The sequence below is a fragment of the Notamacropus eugenii genome, chromosome 1 (assembly GCF_028372415.1).
Source record: "Notamacropus eugenii isolate mMacEug1 chromosome 1, mMacEug1.pri_v2, whole genome shotgun sequence".
NCBI classification, from domain to species: domain Eukaryota; kingdom Metazoa; phylum Chordata; class Mammalia; order Diprotodontia; family Macropodidae; genus Notamacropus; species Notamacropus eugenii.
The window spans coordinates 679886461-679906974 of NC_092872.1; the positions used below are offsets into that span (position 1 = coordinate 679886461).

The following is a 20514-nucleotide window of genomic DNA, read 5'->3' on the forward strand; positions in this document are numbered from 1 at the left end:
TTGAGCATATCTACTATTTCCTATCCTTCCTAAATCCTCTACTTTCCTCTTACCTTGCCCTCCTATTACTTAACCTAACTTCCCTCCAAGGATCACTCCCTTGTCTGCCCATTCTCATTAAACTAAATATCCTTCTATACCCCTCTTTAACCAATTTTTTCACCCCCCCAAAGATCCCTCCCTTATCCTCTCCTTCTCCCTATCCCCTTTAGTGTTTTATTTCTTTCTCAATTTAGAAATTAAATTGTTTTGCACTCTTCTTGAACCTATTCCCAGTGAAAGTAAGTTTCCAGAACTATCAGCCCTTCTTCCCCATCTACTTCTTCTGTGTTGGTTCTTCCCCTCACACCTCATTTGTATAATATGATTACTCTTTTTAGCTGTTCCTAAATGGTTTTACTTAAAGTCATATCACACTCACTTCTACCCCAATCTTTCTTATGAATACTCAATTATTCATAACAATATTAGAATATGTTTTACAATTTACATACATAAAAATTAAACACTCTGTGGACCCTTCTTTTTTGCAAATAAATATATTCAAGCAAAACAAATGACCCTGTTAGTCATATAAATAAATGTTGACTTCTTTGCCCTGCTGAGAGATGGGACATATGCTTCACCCTTAGTCCTCTGCATGATTGGTCACTACATTGATCAGACTTCAGAAGTCTTTCAATACTTTTTCTTGATGTTATTGTGATCATTACATAAATTGTTCTCTTAGTTCTGTTTACTTTTCCTTGCAGGTCGTGGAGGCAAGGGTCACCTGAACAAGAAAGTTCTCTTGTTGAGAAGAAGTCTCAGGGCATTCTGCATGTCCTGGTTCTTCAGACTATAGATGGCGGGATTGAGCATTGGAGTGATTATAGCATAGAAGATGGAAGATAATATGTCTGAATTGTCCAAATGGGTGGATGAAGGGAGAAAATACACCCCCATATTGGTCCCATAGAAGATAGATACACTACAGAGATGGGAACCACAGGTTGAAAAGGCTTTATACTTGCCTCTAGTGGACGGGATCTTCATAATGGACAAAATAATGTGAATGTAGGACACCATGATTGGAGCAAATGGGGCACCAACCAAAAATCCTCCCACAATTATAATCTCCAGGTCATTAATAAAAGTATCAGAACAGGAGAGCTTGAGAAGGGCTGAAAGGTCACAGAAGAAGTGGGGGATTATGTTCTCTGCACAAAAAGACAACTGGTTTACTAGAAAAGTATGTAACAAGGAACAGCTATTAGTGATAATCCAGAACCCAGACACAAGTTGGATGCAGACTTTGGGGGTCATTACCATTGAGTAACGAAGTGGGTGGCAGATGGCTATGTATAGGTCATATGGCATCACACCTAAAAGGAAATCATCCAATCCAACAAACAAGGTGAAAAAGTACATTTGAGTGAGGCACTTCACATAAAAAATGTTGTGAACCTGAGTGTAAATGTTCACTAACATCTTGGGGACTGTGGTAGAGACAGGGAGAGGTTGACGAGGAAAAAGTACATGGGGCTATAGAGGTGAACACTGGAACATATGACTAGGATGATGAGTAGATTCCCAGACACTGTGATCAAGTACATGCGCAAGAACAGTGGAAAGAGAAGTTGTTGGTGCTCTGACCACTTGGAGAGCCCCATTAGGAGGAAATCTGACATGCTGGTCAGGTTCCCTCTATTCATCTTTTTAATAAAAGTCATAGAAAAATAGACTGTTAGAGTTATAAGGAACCTTGTATAATATCTTATCAATTACTTCTTTTTTTTGACAGATAAGGAAGCTGAGGATAATAACAGGGAAGTGGTTTATTCAAAGTTAACATAGTTAATAGTAGAGAAAAGTCCAGAAATTAGCTCTCCAGAATCCCAGCCCATCCTTATTTTAACTATATTCACCTCTTTGTAGCAATATTAAAAGTTAAATAAGAATTTAAATCCAAGTGGAAAAGTAGATAGAGCAGTAGGCTTGAAATCAGGAGGAGTAATCTTTATGAGTTCATATCTGGCTTCAGAGAGTTGCTAGCTGTGTGACAATGGATAAGTGACTTACCACTGTTTGCCTCAGTTTCTCATTTGTAAAATATGCTGGAGAAGGAAATGGCCAACCACTCTAGTCTTTTTGCCAAGAAAACCCCAAAATGGGATCATACCGTGTTGGGTATGACTGAAACGACTGAACAACAACAAACAGTTAGCCTTTGAACTGCTTGATTTTTGCTGATCCGCTCAGCCGACAAGACACTTTTATTTCATACTTTGCTTCTTTGACTCAGTCATTTGCTCCAAAGTACCTTTCTTGATTTATCTCCCATAACTCCCCTTCACAAAATCTTAGCTCCAGTGAATGCTCACTCATTGAATGCTTATTATACTTTTCTTCCTTTGAGCTTTAAAAAATATTTGTACTCCTTTTCTGGCTATTTTTCTCAATATAACTAGTTTCCTTCATAATGTTGTACATTTTGCTTAAAAATACTGAGAAGAGATTCAGAAACTTCCCCAGGCTGCAAAAGGATCCATGACACACAAAAATTTGAGTCCCTGGATTCCATTATTTCTAAGGTGTAATTCCTATGAATCCATGATTACTAGCTAGAAGTGAAGATGGGTAACTTTATCTCTCATTTATCCCTTCACATACCCTCTTCTTCAACTAGATGCACCCCTACCTGTTTGCTGAATACAATCTAATCTCTCTGATACTTTTTTCATGTTCTTACCTCCACCTAGAATGTAGAAGATTCCCCATCCAAATACCCCCTGTCCTTCTGTATTTCTATTTGTTGAAATCCATCCCTGTGCTCTGAGATCTTGCTGAAATACCATCACTCCCAGAAAGCTTGCTGTAATTCTTTTCTACTAGGGATTGTTTACCAGGGGTCCATGAACTTAAAAAATTGATAGCTATATTTTAATATAATTGGCTTCCTTTGTAATCCTCTACCTTTTATTTTGAGCATTAAAAGTGAAGTGGTCCATAGGCTTCATCAGACTGCCAATGGGATGCATAATACAATAATGTTTATGAACCCAAGCCCCACACAAAAGCACTATCTCTCCCTCATGTGAACTTAGCATTTATAACATCCTGTCTTATATTATTGCTACTGGTGTCCATATTTTATTGGCTCTAGTGGGCTCCTAACTTCTTTGAGAGTAAGGAACAATTAAGAATAAGGAATACACCTTGTAGAGTCTAGAATGAAGTACCAACTTGAAATGGATGGACCGAGAAAAGCACAGGCAAGAGTCAATTAAGAATTTGGGAGCATCTTCATTAGCCGGTGGCTGCCTCATGGAAAGACCCAGAGGAGACAGCCCCGAACAAGGAGTGTGTGTCTTTTAAGCATTTTGGCATTTCCTGGTACAGCTCTGTGGTTTTAACATCAAACATATCTCACAGAACAGTTTTGACAAGGGCCCAAGGGGCTCCTAGGCAAAGGGGAACAACAGAAAGTGGCTACTAGGCCCAACCCTGCCTAGAAACTCAACAGACATTTCTCACCCCAGGGGCTCCGGGGGAGGTGGGAAATAACGTCCACTTCAAACTGAACACTTAATATATATTACTGAATGCAAGAGAAAGGTAAACTGACAACATACGTGGTAACAATTTGATTCAATAATATAATTGACTTCTCCAGACATTATTTACTAAATGCTTAATGTAGATATTTCATCCAGCTTATCACCTTTGTTGACATTACTGTTTAGACCTTGTGTCTCTATTTGATATGTAAATACATCTTTGTGAAGAAGTTTTTTCATTCCTTGACAAATCTCAGGGAATTTGGTACATGATAGGCTGAGAAATGCTATCCTACAGAAATCTGAAACTGGGCTGAGATAAATAGAAGGAAAGACTTGGACATTTCTGGGTCTGTGCCCTTGAATGTCTGTGTCTATCTCTGTGTACTTCTGTTGCTATCTGTTTGTGTTTCTGTTTCCTTACATGTGTCTGTGTCCTTGTATGTGCCTGTGAGTTTATCTCAGAATTTCTGAGTGTGTCTCTGTCTACATCCAAGATAGATTTTCCTATGCCCACTCCCTAGTCTCTTATCTGGTCACTATGTTCTGATCTCACTAAAAATGCAAAGCCATGGAGTGGGCGGAGCCAAGATGGCAGAGTAGAAAGACCCACATATACTAGCTCTTCCCCCACAGCCCATAAAATGTCTGTAAAGAAAGACTCTCAACGAATTATAGAGCAGCAGAAGCCACAGAACAATAGAGTGAAGGAGATTTCCAGCCCAGGGTGACCTGAAAGGCTGACAGGACATGTCTGTCACACTGGACGTGGAGCAGAGCCTAATTCAGCCTTGGACATGCTGGGACTCTGGGAGGAGGATGAGAGCAGGTCTTGGGAGTGGAATCCCCAGTCACAGTAGCAGCGGTTGACAGATCCCTCAACCCACAGGTGCCAAAGGTCAGTGACAGGGTTTTTTTCAGCTTTCCAGAACAAAGCAGGGTCTTCTCGTAGCTCTGGGCTCAGATGGTGGTGGCAGAGGCTGAACTGTGCAGCAGCAGCTCCCACAGCAGCTGGCATCCATTGTTGGATCGCAAAACCTCTGTGGGCACTGAGTAGCTGATTTTTACCTCAGGCCCATGTGGAGGCTCTGCCCCCACCTAATACTCCTGGGGGATTTGAGCAGCTGACCTTTATCTCACACTGAATGGTGTCCCTGTCTCTGCAGCCTATCTGAATCTCAGCCCCCAGTGCTGGCTTGGCAGAACTGGAGGCCAGGTGGTTATGAAGCAGAAAATCTATTACTCAGACTCTGGGCACAAAAATTTTTGCTTGCTCCCAGACCAGTGTACATGCTTGATTGTACCACCTTGGAGGAACTGAGACCTTACAGACCCCCAGAGTATACCCAACTCTTGACAAAGGACCTAAAAGTCAAGTAACTGGTTGGGAAAATGCCTAAAAAGGAGGGAAAAATAAGACACGAGAAGGTTACTTTCTTGGTGAACAGATATCTTCTCCCATCCTTTCAGATGAGGAAGAACAATGCTTACCATAATGGAAAGATATAAAAATCAAGGCTTCTGTATCCCAAATATCCAAAATAAATTTTCAATAGCTTCAGGCCATGGAAGAGCTCAAAAAGTATTTTGAAAATCAAGTAAGAGAGGTGGAGGAAAAATTAGGAAGAGAAATGAGAGAAATGCAAGGAAATCATGAAAAGTGGGTCAACAACTTGCTAAAGAAGACCCATAAAAATGCTGAAGAAAATAACACCTTGAAAAATAGGCTAACTCAACTGGCCAAAGAGGTTCAAAAAGACAATGAGGAGAAGAATGCTTTCAAAAGCAGAATTAACCAAATGGAAAAGGAGGTTCAAAACTCACTGAACAAAATAGTTCTTCAAAGATTAGCCTCCATTAGGTAGAGGCTAATGACTTTATGAGAAACCAAGAAATCACAAAACAAAACCAAAAGAATGAAAAAATAGAAGATAATGTGAAATATCTCATTGGAAAACAACTGACCTGGAAAATAGTTCCAGGAGAGACAACTTAAAAATCATGGGACTACCTGAAAACCATGACCAAAAAAGAGCCTAGACATCATCTTTCATGGAATTATCAAGGAAAATTACCCCGATATTCTAGAACCAGGGGACAAAATAAATATTGAAAGAATCCACCGATCACCTCCTGAAAGAGATCCAAAAAGAGAAACTCCTAGGAACATTGTAGTCAAATTCCAGAATTCCCAGGTCAGGGACAAAATATGGCAAGAAGCTAGAAAGAAACAGGACTCCCATAGCCAACCCTAATCTATTTTCATCATTTTTGGTGGAGAAGGTTCCTGAATCCTCAACCATCTCCCCACTGTGAATTGTCTAGTATGGAAGAAAAGAAAAACGGAGGCATCAGAATAACACAAGATCTAGCAGCTTCTACATTAAGGGATCGAAGGGCGTGGAACATGATCTTCCAGAAGTCAAAGGAACTAGAACTTAAACCAAGAATCACCTACCCAGCAAAACTGACTATAATACTTCAGGGAAAAAATGTTCTTTCAATGAAATAGAGGACTTTCAAGCATTCTTGATGAAAAGACCAGAGCTGAAAAGAAAATTTGACTTTCAAACACAAGAATGAAGAGAAGCATGAAAAGGTAAACAGCAAAGAGAAATCATAAGGGACTTACTAAAGTTGAACTGTTTACATTCCTACATGGAAAGACAATTTTTGTAACTCTTGAAACTTTTTTCAGTATCTGGGTACTTGGTGGGATTACACACACACACACACACACACACACACACACACACACAGAAACAGAGAGTATAGGGTGAGTTGAATAGGATGGGATCATATCTAAAAAAATGAAATTAAGGGATGAGAAAGGAATTTATTGGGAAGAAAAAGGGAGAAATGGAATGGGGAAAATTATCTCTCATAAAAGAGGCAAGTAAAAGACTTTTCAGTGGAGGGTAAAAGGGGAGAGGTAAGAGAGAAAACTTGAAGATTACTCTTATCACATTCGACTCAAGGAAGGAATAAAATGCATACTAATTTTGGTATGGAAACCTATCTTACAATACAGGAAAGTGCGGGAGAAGGGGATAAGCAGGTTGGGGGGGATGATGGAAGGGAGGGCAATGGGAGGAGGGAGCAATTAGAAGTCAACATTCTTGGGGAGGGAGACTGTCAAAAGAGAGAATGGAAAAAATAGGGGGCAGGAAAAGATGGAGGGAAATATAGTTAGTCTTACACAACATGACTACTATGGAAGTCATTTGCAAAACTACACAGATATGGCCTACGTTGAATTGCTTGCCTTCACAATGTAGATGGTTGTGGAGGGAGGAAGAGAAGTTGGAACTCAAAGTTTTAGGAACAACTGTTGAGTATTGTGCTTGCATACAACTAGGAAATAATAAATACAGGTAATGGGGTATAGAAATTTATCTTGCCCTACAGGACAAAAGAGAAGATGGGGATAAGGGAAGCAAGGGATATTAGAAGAGAGGGCAGATTGGTGATAGGGGTAATTAGAGTGCTTGGCGTTTTCGGGTGGGGGAGGGGAGAAATGGGGAGAAAATTTGGAACTCAAATCGAAGTGAATGTTGAAAACTTAAATAAATAAATTAAAATAAATTTTAAAAATAAATAATAAATAAATTAAAGTAAATAAATAAATAATGCCAAGCCACTTGGTTCCGTTGCCTCCGTTTTTCTTTTCTTCCATACTAGACAATTCACAGTGGGGAGATGGTTGAGGATTCAGGAACCTTCTCCACCAGAAATGATGAAAATAGATTAGGGTTGGCTATGGGAGTCCTGTAAATGTTGGAAGTCATAGATGCTTGAGATGTTTGTGGAGTAGGGGAGATGGAGCCATTAATTTGTGACTATAGGGTTGGGTGGAACTCTTCTGCTGCCAACATATCTCTCTTTTGAATGGGCGAACTGAGTGAAGATGATAATAATACCTTTTAATTACCAGTCAGACTCAGAGACAAAATTCATCTAGGAGGCATCATGAATGAAATATAAGTTTATCTTATATTTCAGAAAGGTTCAGCTGAACCAGTTGTTATTAGACTATATGTCTGTCTAGGTATCATCTCTTCCCCCTCCTCCCTTCTCCCCCTTAGATATTGTTGATTTCCTTGTTCCCTCTGGATAGATGTTTAGGTAAAGACAGAATGAGGCTTTGTGCTAGAGAAGTCTCCTACACAAGATTTCCTCATTCTGTTCTCATCTCATGGGAAGTGCCATGCCTGCTTCCATGAGCTATGTCCCATGTGTTTCCATCTCATTGACACAATTAAGAGAGCATGAGTTCCTGTGCAGCCAGGCCCTGGGGAACACAAATGATCTAAGGCCAGTTGTTCCTGATTAGTGGGAAGAAGATATGTTCAAGGAGGGAAAGTGAGTCAATTACGAATCACCTTGGGGAAATCAATCTGCATGTCTTGGGTAGAGAACCCAGGCATCCTACTTACTCAGTCTTGGTCTCATGCCTCTAGGGCTGTCATCAGTGCAGAAAAGTTAGACTTCTGAACTATCTTTACATTTCTTTGATATATTTGTCATGTCCTCCTCCTCTTCCTTTTCATTCTTCTCCTTTTCTTCTCATCTTCATCTTCCTTCCTTCTTCTTCTCTTTTTCCTCCTCCTCCTATTTATTCTCGTTCTCATCATCCTCCTTCTTCAAAACAATAATTAAAAAATAATTTTTGTCATTTTATTGATGTAGAGAATTCTGTTCAAAGTTGATGAAATGAAGAGATATTTTGTATTAAACAACAAGCATCTGGGTTAATTGAAAGAATGAATAGATTATTGAAAGAACAGTTAAGTTCTAATAATTTTTATCAACATTGGAAAGATAACTTGTTTATTGCAGAAGAGTAGCTAAGGACAAAAGTATAAATGCAGTCTGGTCCTTTGTTGATCTCTTCATATGATGAAGCTATTCAAGCTTCAGACCCTTCCTAAAGTCTGAAATATTTATTCTGAATCTGAAACCTGCCCCATTTACATTGCAGGGCCTCTGTCTTTTCATCCCTCCTGGCCTTTAGACCCTGCTGAAACCTCACTGGGAAAGACTACTATATAGCTAAAACATTGCTGTCCATGGTGCTTGCAATCATAACAAAGAAGACCAGAGTCATGTACGCTGCATAGGTATGCCTGATATCCTATTATTTGGGCATGGAGACCTCTGCTCACTGTGGTGGAGGTGACACACAGGTCTTCCAGGGTCAGGTAGAACAGGAGCATGCAGAAAGGCATAGGAAGATGTAGATCTCAAACGATATATTCCATAGCAGAACTCCATATCCTCGTCCAACCCATCTCTCACATCTCTGCCTTCCTGGCTTCCTTTAATTCTCAGCTAAAATTTCACCTTCTATAGGAAACCTTTTCTTATCTCTCTTATTTCTATTGCCTTCCTTCTGTTCATTATTTCTAAATTAACTTTTATATAGCTTGTTTGTACGTAGCAGTTTGAATATTGTGTCTTCCATTAGATTGTGAACTCCTTGAGGGAAAGGACTATCTTTTATTTTTGTTTGTATCCTCAACATTTAGCAGAGTGCCTGGCATGTAGTAGGCATTTAATAAATGGTTATTGACCGACTGGCATCATTTGAAGGTATTACCATCACTTCACTTACTCAGGTTTGCATACTTGTTGTCATACTTTATTCTTTACTCTACTTTACCCTCTCTATATCCAACTGGTTACCAAGTGTTACTGATTTTACCACCATAATATTTCTAGCATCCATTGCCATTTCTCTACTCCCATTGCTGTGACCCTAGTTGATACTGATTTTTTCAATAGCCTCCTGAAAAGTCTTCCTACCTCAAGTTTCTGATGTCTCCAACACATCTTCCCAAACTACTGCTAAAGAGATATTACCAAAGCAAAGCTTTGACTATTGTATTCCCCTTTTCAAAAATTTCTGGTAGCTCTCTTCTCCCTCTAGGATAGGCATTTGAGCCCTGCCATAGATAAAATACATATGGACACACACATATTCATACGTGACATATATTTGCATATATTTGATACCTTTTGTCCAGTACAATTAGTTTCCTTTGTAATTCTATGCATTTTATGTATTTATTAACTTTATTCTGAAAAGGGATCCATAAGCTTCACCAGAATGCCAAAAAAAGGTGTATAACCCTTGTTCTAGGACAAATTTCGTGGCTTGGTATTTCAAGTCCATTGTGATCATGTTCCCACCTGTTTTTCCACAATGTTTTTCACCCCCTACACTGCAAACAAACCAACATACATCCTATTCCCCATGCATCTCATTCCATCTTCTATCTCTATGCCTTTGCACTAGTTGTCCTGTATGCTCCCTCATCTTTGCATTACTTACTTTTATAGGAAGTAAGCCATATTTAATAATTCACCTTCAGGATAAAGAGAAGTTTTGTAAAATATTGTATTCTAACCTTAGAATGACTTTTTTTTGAAGCTCTGCTCAGATGCCATTTTTAACTTAATAGCTTTCCTGAATCTACCAGCTTCTAATGCCCCTTTAAAGTAATATATATTTCCTTTGTGTATGTTTTATGTTAATTTATATCTATCTATCTATCTATCTATCTTGTTTACTCCAATAAAGTGTAAATTTCTTGAGGGAGGGATAATTTTATTTTTGACTTTGTTGCCCCAGCTCCTTGTACAGGACTTGATATAGAATAAGTGCTTAAAAATACTTTGGCTGATACTAAATATTTTTTTCATTTTTTCATTTTTTTCACAGGTTTATGTGCAGTCATCTTTTTTTGTTATGCTATGCTATGGATATGCTTGGTTTTATTTATTTATTTTTAGATTTCAACATTCATTTCCACAAATTTTGAGTTCCAGTTTTTCCCCCCATCTCTCCCCTTGCCCCAGGTCATAAAACCTTGTATTCTGATCAACCTTTCCCTCAATGTGCCCTTCCTTCTATCACACCCCAACATTCCCTTATCCCTATCTTTTCTCTTTTCTTGTAGGGCAAGATAGAGTTCTATACCCCATTACCCATATTTCTTATTTCCCATTGTATGCAAACACAATTCTCAACATTTGTTCCTAATACTTTGAATTCCAACTTCCCTCCCTTCCTCCCTCCCCATCCATCCCTACTGAGAAGGCAAGCAATTCAGTACAGGCTATATATGTGTCATTTTGCACAAGACTTCCATAATAGTTGTGTTGTATAAGACCAACTATATTTCCTTCCTTCCTACCCTGTCCCCCATTTATTCTATTCTCTCATTTGACTTTGTTCCTTCCCCGAAGTGTTTCCTTCTAATTACTCCTTTCTTCCAATTGCCCTCCCTTCTATCATCCCCATCATCCCACTTGACCCCTTCTCCCCTACTTTCCTATAGTGTAATCTAGATTTTCATACCAATTTGAGTGATCACGTTATTCCCTCCTTAAGTCATATGTGATGAGAGTAAGCTTCACTTTTCCCCTCTCATCTCCTCCCTTTTCTCCTCCATTGAAACATATTTTTCTTATCTCTTCTATGAGTGATAGTTTGTCCCATTTCATTTCTCCCTTTCTCCTCCCAATATATTCTTCTCTTACCCCTAAATTTTATTTTTTATAGATATCATTACTTCTGATTCAACTCAACCTGTTCTCTCTCTCTCTCTCTCTCTCTCTCTCTCTCTCTCTCTCTCTCTCTCTCTCTCTCTCTCTCTCTCTCTCTGTGTGTGTGTGTGTGTGTGTGTATAATCCCTCCACCAACCCAAACACTGAGAAAATTCTCAAGATTTACAAATATTATATTTCCATGCAGGAATGTAAACAGTTCAACTTTAGAAAGTCCTTTATGATTTCTTTTTCCTGTTTACCTTTTCAAGCTTCTTTTGATTCTTGTGTTTGAAAGCCAGATTTTCTTTTCAGTTCTGGTCTTTTCATCAAGAAAGCTTGAAAGTCTTCTATATCATTGAATGACCATGTTTTCCTCTGAAATATTATACTCAGTTTTGCTGAGGAAGTGATTTTTGGTTTTAATCCCAGTCCCTTTGATTTCTGGAATATCTTATTCCAAGCACTTCGATCCCTTAATGTAGAAGCTGCCTGATACTGTGTTATCCTGATTGTATTTCCACAATAGTTGGATTATTTCTTTCTAGCTTCTTGCAATCTTTTCTCCTTGACTTGGGAACTCTGAAATTTGGCCACAGTATTCTTAGGAGTTTCTTTTTTCGGGTGTCTTACAAGAGGTGATTTGTGGATTCTTTCAATATTTATTTTGCCTTCTGGTTCTTGAATATGAGGGATTTCATTCCAGAAGCCTGCTTTGGTCCTGCTCCTCCCAGAGTCATGCGGCTGAGGCTGGGCTGGGCTCTGCTCCACATCTGGCACGACAGACCTTTCCCATCAGCCTTCCAGGTCACCCTGGCCTGGAAATCTCCTCCACTCCAACTTTCTGGGGCTTCTGCTGTTCTAAAATTTGTTGAGAGTCTTTCTTTACAGGTATTTTATGGGCTATGGGGGAAGAGTTAAAGTATGTACGTCTTTCTATGCTGCCATCTTGACTCCATCCTGATACTAAATGTTTCCTGAAGGAAATTGAGTTCTATGATTCTAAGGCATTTGCAAAATCACTTTTGGAAGAATCAGGCTCTGCACACCTGCCTTCATGTCCTGATTTCTCAGGCAATAGATAAAGGGGTTAAGCATGGGTGAAACCACAGTAAAGATAACTGTGGCCACTGGGTCCACAGGTGAGTATGAGGATGAGGGGCACAGATAGATGCCCATTTTGGCCCCATAGAAGAGGGAAACCACAGTGAGGTGGGAACCACAATTGGACAGGAATTTCTGTATTTCTTGTGTAGGCAAGATCCTCATCACATTGGAGAATATGAAGACATAAGAGATGGAATGCATATGAATGGGGTGACAAATACCATCCCACCAACAATGAACACCATCAAATCACTGACGTAGGTGTCTGAATAGGAGAGCTTTCGAATTTCATAGGGATCACAGAAGAAGTGGGAAATGGTGTTGTCAGCACAGAAGGACAATTGAACCATTAGTAGGGTGTGTAAGAGGGCATGCAGATTAGTGATGATCCAGGATATGGCCACCAGAAGGATGCAAAGGGCAGGGTGCATGACTGTGGTGTAGTGAAGTGGGCAATAAATGGCCATGTAGTGGTCATAAGCCATTACCACCAGAAGAAACACATCCATGTTTACAAAAGTAATAAAGAAATACACCTGCATCATGTACTCCACATAAGAGATAGAGTTGCTTCTTATTACGTGGTTTAACAACATCTTGGGAAGTGTAACTGATGAAAAGCAAATGTCAACAAAAGAGAGGATGGCCAAAAAGAAGTACATAGGTGAGTGTAGTCGGGCATCCAAACCAATGGCCAGCATGATAAGCATGTTCCCAGTCACAGTGACAAGAAATATACACAGAAAAAGCCAGAGGAGAATTCGCCGCTGTTCTGGCTGGCTGGAGAGCCCCAGGAGAAGGAATTCAGAAATAATGGTTTGGTTTTCTCTGTTCATATCTGCCAGAGAAAAAATATAGGTACATAAACAAAGAATAATAGAGTTTAAATAGTTACATTAGTAATCACATAAGTAGAAGGAACTAGTTTTCTTGCATGCTTCCCAATCTAAGATATTTCTTTATTTGGTAGTATTTAACTGCAAAGTTAGTTAGTCTAACCTTTTCGACTAATATTCAAATGCTCATATCAGGAAACTGAGCATTTGGTTATGCTTGCAGAACTGACTTAAAGTCAATAAATAAAGAAGTAAGGTAAGTTGTTCTGCATGAAGAAACAAATAATGGGCTCACTTAGCAATTGATAATATCAACAGATTTTACAATATTCACAAAGGACATACATTTGTGACATTCCTGTGATGAGTTGAACATTTAAATTTTGCATCCTTCTCACCCTTATTCACACTTGTACACTTCACCTTCTCATGATTAAGAACTTTTCTTGAAATTCATGCAAGCTATTATTGATAGTGAGAGTCTGCCTTGGAGTCAGGAAGCCCTAGATTTACTTAAATCAAATGTCTCATATATACTATCTGTGTGACTATAGGTACTTAACCTTTTAGTATATCCTCAGGTGACTCTGCAAGACTATAAGTGTTCTCTCCCAAAATGTTTAATTTTATTTTAAATTACATATCATTTGTTTCAATGAACACTTTTTCTTATTGTTTCATTCCACAGAAACCATAGAAAAAAGGAGAAAGAAAACTTCTGTAACAAATGTACAATGACACAAAACGAATTCCCATGTAGCTATGTCCAAAAAACATGCTTTATTTTGCACTCTGATTATATCACCATTTTATCAGGAGATGAGCAACATGCTGATCCCCCAGTTCTTTTGGAAACATGCTTAGTCAGCGTCAGAATGTAAGTTATAGAAGTGAAAAACCAAGTGAAATTTTCACTCAAAGAAATTTTGTCTTCTGATAATTTCATGAAATGATGAATTCACAAACTCAGATTCAAAGAATAGATGACAGAGAGACAAATAGGTAGGTAGACGTAGCTAAATATAGCCAGATAAACTTTTTTAGTGATATTTGCTTCAGTTCCCTGGACCTAATACACAAAGTAGATATTTAGTTGAGATTCAGTTCATAACTATTGATTTTATACTGCTGCCTTTTATTTTAACATTATCATTCTATGAAGCAGCCAAACATACCAACTTGATAAGTTATTTTATAGTTTTAAAAAAGTTCACATACTAAATAAAATGTGACCCTCCTAATTTTTTTTAAATTAAGCAAACTATATGATAGAAGAACAGTGAGGTATATAGTGAAGACACTGTACTTTGAATCTGAAGACTTAGATTTTAATATTTAATTTGATAAGCATTACTGCTTTTTAACTCTATGACCTTGAGTAAGCCTCAGTCTCCATGAACCTTGGTTTGTAACATGTGGGGTTAACTATACTTATGAGCTAAAAGTATTATTTTGAATGATCACTTTAAAATGCTTTTCAAATATGAACCTTAGTTTTTTTTTTTTTTTTTTTTTTATCAGTTACAACTGTATAAAATAGTAAAGCAAGTTAGATTTAGAGCTTGGTGACCTAGGTTCAGCTCTTTACTATTTACTATCTAGTATATGTGTGACATCAAAAAAATCACTGAGACTCTGTGCACCTCAATTCCTGATTTTTAAAATGAAGTAGTTTTACTAAATGGTTTCTAGGGTCCCAATCAATTCTAAATATGTGTTCTAAGATCTAATTTTATGATCTTATGAACTAATATTGTCTCAATTCAATACTCTTAAATGTGAATACTTCTGTCTGAACATGAGTTGTGTGTGTGTGTGTGTGTGTGTGTGTGTGTGCATGTGTATATGTGTTTGAAGCTTTGCTCTAGTTACTTTTTCCCAAGCCTTACCTGGAAGGTTTGTAAAGATCTCAGGCACTATCACTTAAAATCCTGGCTCTGTTATTCCTTTTTCTTTCCTCTAGGTAATAGGAAATTCATAACCAGTCAACAATTGAGCACACAGAGGAATTCTTCCTGAAATAGACAAGGTAGAAAAAGGGACTGTTGGTCCTTGGACAAGATAGGGTGGACCTGGTTCTTCTGTCCCAATGGAGTTCTAAGTTGGGACTGTGGTGGGAATATTTACCAAATTCATAAACTTCTGAGATTTTATACGCATAGCTCTTTATTAACAATAAATGTGGAATAATGTCTCTGCTCTATTTTTCTTTCCTATGGTTTTCATGTTAATACATGGAAGTGACTAGAATTCTAGATCTGACTTGGCCACTCATTATCATTTTGGCAAGTCACCACCCCTGTAAGAGCCTGAGATTTTTCTTTTCAAAAAAGAGTATTGAATTAGATGATCTCTAGGGTCCCTTTCTAATTTAGTATTCTACTTCTAATTCCTTCTATGATTATATGAATCTTGGATTTAGATGGAATCTTACAGTTTTTCTAGTCTTCCTTCCCCTTCCCCTTATAAGATATATAAATTCTGTCAAAAAGATCTCTGACAAGTGGTCAGTCTCTTTTTTGGACATAGTCAATAACTCACTACTTCACAAAGCAATTCATTCTATTTTCAAATAGCTCAAATTGTTGGAAATTTCTTTGGTAAATTAATCAAAAATTTACTTTACTATAAATTCCATTTTAGTTACACAGAATAAGTCAAAACTTTACTCCATATAAAAGGCTTTCAGATATTTGAAGGTATTTCTTATGTTTCCACAAAGTCTTATTTCTAGAAGGTAAAAAAAGGTGCACTCCTCAACTAATCCCTGATCATCCACATTACTTTCTTCTTGTCAATAAACTTACAGCGTGGTCTCCAGAATTAGCACTATATTTCAGATGGGGCCTGTATTTTGTCCGGTACAGAGCAGGCATCTGAAATCCATCATGTTCAAAACAGAACTCAGTATCTTTGCAACCAAAACCTCCTATCTTTTGAGCTTTCTTTTGTGAGCACCACCTTCTCTCTAGTCACTCAGGTCTTCAACCTCTATATTATCCTCATGTTTTCACTCTCCTTCGTCCTACCATGTTGTCTAATGTGAAGAGGAAGAAACAGGAGCATTAAATGACAGAATCAGAATTCAAGACTTTGGTGTTGTGTTCTCCCTGAGGCATAGCTGACATGTGGTAGTAATTAGGAAAAATACATGGGCAAGTTAATTGTGGACTGAGGTAAGAGAAAGCAAGACTTGAGACAAGAGGAGGACTAGACAGAATTCATTTTGAGTTCCTCTCCCCCCACACACAAGTGGATACGTGCTGCCACCAGCATGCAAGAGGCTTAGTTGAGCAGGAGAACTAGTATTAATCAAGTGGAAGTCTCAAGTTATTCAAGTCTAAGGAGCTACCAGTCAAGAACTATAAGAGAATTGACACTTTATCCAGTTTCTTAGAAGTTTAGGATTCTATTCTGAAGATGTTAGTGCCCTATGCCAATATGGCACAAGTATCCCATGTGTTGGTTACTTCTTTTGTCTAATTAACTCAGCTTCCTCTACAAAATTAAAAATATAAACATCATCACTCCCCAAAGAATGACCATCATCACTCCCCAAATAGTGACTCCCTAAGCATAAGACTATTATTTGGTTAAGTAGTGTAGGAGCAAGACCTCTACCAATTCTGAAGCACACACATTGTACACTGCTTTGATATTCTCACTGTGGTCCTTTAGCCCTGTAAATCCCCTCAGTTCTAGAGGGAGCCCCAATACTTCTATGGGTATTCTTTCTATTGATTTTTTTTACTATTTTGATTCTGACGTATTCTTTTTACTGATCCACAATTATCAGAATTTGAAAGGAATTTGGATAGTTTAGTTTCTCATCAAGGTGAAGCTGTTATAATAAATATGGTAGGGTGTATATGAATTGAGAAAGATAATTTTTATCATCAGGCTACTAGGTTTATCAACTAAGTAATGGTAAGTTTGATGGCTGCCTCACTGGATCCTGGGTCTGACCACATATTTCATGTGATGACATACTGGTCAAAATCATTTTGAAATTATAGTTTCCAAAATTATTCTTACATATAAGGTCCAGTACAAGCTCACATGGTCCACCAAGAGAATGTCATCACAGATTCACATCACTGACCATTGAGCATCACCAGGAAGGATAGACAAATATGAGCTTAAGATCATTTGAGACTATTTCTCCCTTGTGTGCAGATGCCATCATACTTTAAAGGTCAACACCTGAGACTGAGGACATATATCATTTTCCATTTTGTTTTAATGAATCCAAACATGTCTAACTATGCAAGCTAAGGTGATCTAGTTTCTCGGTTTGCTAAATGAACCCTCTCTCTCCTATGTCCACTGAAAAGCCTGTTTTTTTTTTTTTTAACAGATTGCTGAACAGTACTGTCAGGATACAGAACCCAGGGAGAAAGTGACTATGGCATTCCATAAAGCAGAGAGACCATTATAGCTCCTTTGTGGGGGTGAGGGTCCCCTCTGTGTGGTATGGCCTTTATCTTACATGGATTTGTGCCAACTTACTATATATTCCATGAATTATATTTCTTTATAATTTTCTTCAATTTTTACAAACCCAAATTAGCAAATCGGAGCTGGTGTAAGTACTCTAAGAGAGCACCTACCCATTTCATGTGCTGAAGAGGGTTCTGGGAATATCAAGATATCACCAAGTTGAGCTATTGTCCCTTAATACAATAGGTCTCAGAGGAGGTTTTGAAAACCTCTGAAAAGCATTTGAGGTGTTGTACAACCCAAAAGGTACATATGATTCATTCAATAGTATTCATTCAAGTTTTACCATGCTCAGAAAGTCAACTTCAAATCATTCCCAATTTTAATCAGGGTCAAGTTGGATGCCCAATAAATATTCAATTTGGTGAATATTATTGACCTTGTCAACTAATCCATCAGATTGTGTATCTAGTGCAGGAGATCCTGTACTCAGAGACTGATTGTATATAGAGTCATGAAAGAGATTCAGGTCTCCACTTTTTGACAAATATTCCTGAGATTCCAATCAATCAATCAATCAATAAGCATTTATTGAATTACTGCTGTGTGCCAGGAACTGTGGGTGGAACTGAGAATGCAAAGACAAAAATGAAACTGTCCCTGACCTCAAGTATTTCATCACTGGAAACAACGTATAAGTGCTACTAAGTGTATACTAAGTGTAATTGGGTAGAGGCACTATTAGTTGTCTCATATAGGAGTTGGCATTAAAACTGATCTTTTATGAGGATGAGGGATTCTATAAGGTGAAGAGGAGGAGGGAGTACATTCTAGGCATGGTGGTGTGGGGGCAGCTGGTACAAAGACACAGGCAGTGATGAGAGAATGAATTCCACAGTAGGGAACAACAAGGTCAGTTTGATTGAATTGTTGCATTAAGAGGGAAGACAGTATAACAAATCTGGAGAGGTTGAAGCCAAATTCTTAAGGGCTTTCATGACCAAAGAGGAATTTGTATGTTTTCCTAGGTGAAATAGGAAAACTGGAGCTTCTGTGAGTAAGGAAGCAACATGGTTAGAACCCTTGTTTTTGGAAAACACCTTTGGTAGCTGTGTGGTAGATTGTTTGGAGAACATGGAGATTTGAGGCAGGGAGGAAATTTAGGAGGCGTCTACAAAAGTACAAAAACAGTTCTCAAGCAGAGAAAATAGGACAGATAGATCACTCTCTTCTTCTCCAAAGCCTTCCATAAGAATACTATCACTCGTCTAGTCAATCAACAAGGCTATACAATTGAATAAGCTAATAGGGGGCCATAGCTGCCATACTAGGAGGCCATTCCCTGCTATGTATTCTTTTTGTAGGGCTCTAAAATTAAGGTGTCCTGGTTTGGGAAGTGGAAAATCCCTGTGCTATTGCATGACTAAGATTTTTGTTTTTTATATCTTTTGGAATATAGACTTTGTAGTGGTATTTCTAGGTCAAAAGTCATGGATGATTTTATAGCCCCTTGGTCATAGTTCTAAATAGCTTTATAACAAGGTTTCTTAAACTTTTTCAACTCTCCACCTCTTTTTTGCCCAAGAAATTTTTATATGACCCCAGGTATACAGGTATATAAAATTGGTATAAAAATCAAGCACTTAGTGATAAGAAATCATAAAGACATTTATTTTACAACAATTATTAGGTATGCATATAATTTTATCATTTACTAGAGATGAAAAGAAATTTGTATGCTAATGAGATGGATGTCCTTGTTTATTTTTATATAAAGAATTAAATACTGCTGTAATATTAGACACTGCAGGACATAGAGTATCTTAAATGTCTTTCAGAATTGGTTGACATTTTGATTTGATAATTGTCAGTGCTGAGAATGCCACTTCACAGAAATACATAGTAGAAAATGGCAGAAATTTATTTAGAGACATTTTAGAAATTGTTGGAAATTCTGTCCTAATGCTAAGACAAAATTCATTTAACAATTTCATACTAACAGTAAAAGCCCTGAAATTCATAATACATAATAGTCTTGAATCTGAACCCAGGTATTTCTGGCAGTGTTCCTTGGCCTTGTGTCATGTGATGGCATGTGCAGAGCAAAGTGCTAATGTTTTATGTTTAGAATCAAGACTGAAGTCAAGTTGTGCATTGCAAAATGGGCAATCCCTGCCAGAAACACCTCAGATTCACTACATGTTTGATTTTGAATTAATTTTTGTTCATTATGTGTTCAGAAACTTTTTACTGTTGCCAAATTTTTTGTGATCCTCGCATTCAATTATGTGACCACATATGGGGTAATCACAGTTTAAGAAGCTCTGATCTACAGAATATTTGAATTATTTCACAACTCCACCAACAGTGCATTAATGTATCATTTCCTCCAGATCCCTCCCAACATTTGTCATTTACTTTTTCTGTCCTATTAGCAATATCACAAAGGGCATAAAGTAGTACCTCAGAATTGTTTTATTTTTTATTTCTCCAATCAATAATGAGATAGAATATATTTTCATGTGGCAATAGTTTTGATTACTTCATCTTAAAACTTTTATCTTTTGATTGTTTATCATTTGGGGAATGGCTCTTATTTTTATCAGTTTGACTCAGTTCTCTACATGTTTGAGAAACTTGCTTAAAATATTTTTCTTTTTTCAAAAATTAATTTATTTGTTTTCAGTTTTCAACAATCACTTCAATAAGTTTTAAATTTTCTTTCCTTCCATGCTAATTCCCTTCTCAAGGCATGCAATCTTATATGGGTTGTACACATACATTCTTATCAAACACATTTTCACGTTAGTCATGTTACATAGATAAATTAAAATGAATGGGAGAACCCATGAAAGAAATCAAATCCAAACAAAACATAACAGAAGAGAAAATAGACTGCTTCATTCTGCATTCTGATTCAATTTTTTCTCCTTTTATTAGCTGTTTTTTCATTAATTAATTAATTTTTAGTTTTCAACATTCACTTCCACACGATTTTGAGTTCCAAATTTTCTCTCCATCTCTCCTCTCCCCTCCCCCCA

General features: G+C 37.7%; 2 pseudogenes; both read right to left on the reverse strand.

Moving 5' to 3' along the window:
• Positions 1-768: 768 nt before the first annotated feature.
• LOC140521158 (olfactory receptor 1J4-like) lies at positions 769-1694 on the reverse strand (annotated as a pseudogene).
• A 10398-nt stretch (positions 1695-12092) lies between these two features.
• Positions 12093-13033, reverse strand: LOC140519641 (olfactory receptor 1f45-like; annotated as a pseudogene).
• Between the last annotated feature and the right edge of the window lie 7481 nt (positions 13034-20514).